The 2,126-nt window shown below is 41.4% G+C and overlaps 1 protein-coding gene across 1 annotated transcript in view; it reads right to left on the reverse strand.

Annotated features, from left to right (window-relative positions):
* LOC107719914 (nucleolar protein 4-like) overlaps nt 1-2,126 on the reverse strand; it is a 151,653-nt gene that overhangs the window by 12,937 nt on the left and 136,590 nt on the right. The window lies entirely within an intron of this gene.

The following is a 2,126-nucleotide window of genomic DNA, read 5'->3' on the forward strand; positions in this document are numbered from 1 at the left end:
CTACAAATACAATAGTTAAGGGGAGTTTAAAACATGTTATATATTTCATGTAATGTTTTAAAAACTCATTCTACTTCTATTTCAATGTTAACTGTAAAAAAAAAATCTACATCTCTGAGGAAACAAAACAGTGGGCCGAGTGATTGTCGCTATGTTTATCGCCGCAATTACTCTAGCAGGTGTGTGTGTTTGCATGTGACACACAGACACGCAGAGGGGTGCAGGCACAACAGTCGATAGCACCGCTGTGCTTCCTGTCTCAGAACCTCAGTAACGACCAATCAGGCGTAATGATCCAGTCTACACAGCAGGGCCTGTGAGGAGTCACCATAACACAAACATTTCATCAAGGGGTGCTGTCCGTGCGCTGATTGGCTGAGAGGATAGACGGTGCACTTTTTGAACCCCCTACACATATGTACTAGGCATCTAAACAGGGTGGCAGCAAGCAGGAGGGAAATTCGCATTGTACACTCAAAACAAATGAATCTGTTGTGTACAAGGGTGAAGGAAAAATCTACAGGCATTACCAGTAGCAAGATTAGCAAATAAATATCTTATAAAGTCAGGTACTTCATTTCCAATTTGATACTAAACTAAATAAAAAATAAAAAAAAGTAACGATACCAGTGAAATTTTATTGCTACTGGCATTGACTACTGAAATTTTGGTATTCTGACAATTGTAAGTAGCATTTAGCATTTTTATGGTCCTAAATGATTATATATATACCTTGTTATTATAGTCCCTGATATCTCGGTCAAGGCGTAGCTCTGAGGATTTGGGGTATCTATGTTTATCGCCGCAATTACTCTAGCAGGTGTGTGTGTTTGCATGTGACACACAGACACGCAGAGGGGTGCAGGCACAACAGTCGATAGCACCGCTGTGCTTCCTGTCTCAGAACCTCAGTAACGACCAATCAGGCGTAATGATCCAGTCTACACAGCAGGGCCTGTGAGGAGTCACCATAACACAAACATTTCATCAAGGGGTGCTGTCCGTGCGCTGATTGGCTGAGAGGATAGACGGTGCACTTTTTGAACCCCCTACACATATGTACTAGGCATCTAAACAGGGTGGCAGCAAGCAGGAGGGAATGAGAGATGATCGGCTCTTTTCTTGTGCAGTAATTGACTGTTTTTTTAATTCATGCGGATGACCTCCAATTAGTGTGCTCCTCCGATAAGCCTGAGCCCGTCAGTCAACTCCCCTCACTGCAGTCTAACAGAATCTTATTCACCACACACATTTCTTACAGATTCTCCCTCCTCGTCCCTCATCTCTTCAGACCAGCACAAGGCGATGGGTTGCTTCAATGACAAATCACACACCAGATTTTCATGGTGAAAACTGTCTAACAGCTAAGCATAGCACTCAGCACTTATTTATAAATACTAGGGCTGCCCCCTAATAGTCGACTAATTGTTAGTCGACCAGAAGAGGCTTGGTTTACCAAAATTTTATTAGACGCAGAAAAAAAAAGCTGGTCTATAGTACACCGGGCAGGACATCCAAACGTTCGCCTATCATTCATCGACCTCAAATATGGTTTATCATCTGAAATATGTAAGTATTAGCAACTTTACATGGCCGCTTAATCTAATGTTAGGCTAACCTAGAAAAATGTGCGCTATTGAAGTGTTTGTGCAGAGTGTGGAAGCTGAACAGTAGCTCACTGCAGGACAGATGGAGGCGCCGGTGCGGTTGCTCTTAAAATAGGCTACTAAGTCATTTCTGGTCATACAGATAAGAGTAATACATCTTTTGAATCTGTAAAGACTCTACATTTATTTATGTGCACTCACAATAACAACAAAACACTCTTTTGTAAAATAATGAAAGCAAACAGGATGTGCTTTCTGCCGTCTCGGTCTCTATGAACTTGAGCGCGAAACTCCGGAACTCTGTGTATATTTGCCTTACAGATATGAAAAAATATCTATAGAGAGCGAAATGAGTGAAATGAAATGAACCAATTCAAATGGAAAACAAATATTCTCAGATTATGTAATCCATGTGAAACATGTGAAACATGGCATCCACTGCTGCAAAGACGACGAGTCAGTGTCGCCGACCTTATCTCTTAAACCGAGAACAAAGAAAGCACTAGTTTATCAATAAAT

Source organism: Sinocyclocheilus rhinocerous, unplaced genomic scaffold (genome assembly GCF_001515625.1).
Source record: "Sinocyclocheilus rhinocerous isolate Xijiao unplaced genomic scaffold, SAMN03320098_v1.1 scaffold2616, whole genome shotgun sequence".
NCBI classification, from domain to species: Eukaryota; Metazoa; Chordata; class Actinopteri; order Cypriniformes; family Cyprinidae; genus Sinocyclocheilus; species Sinocyclocheilus rhinocerous.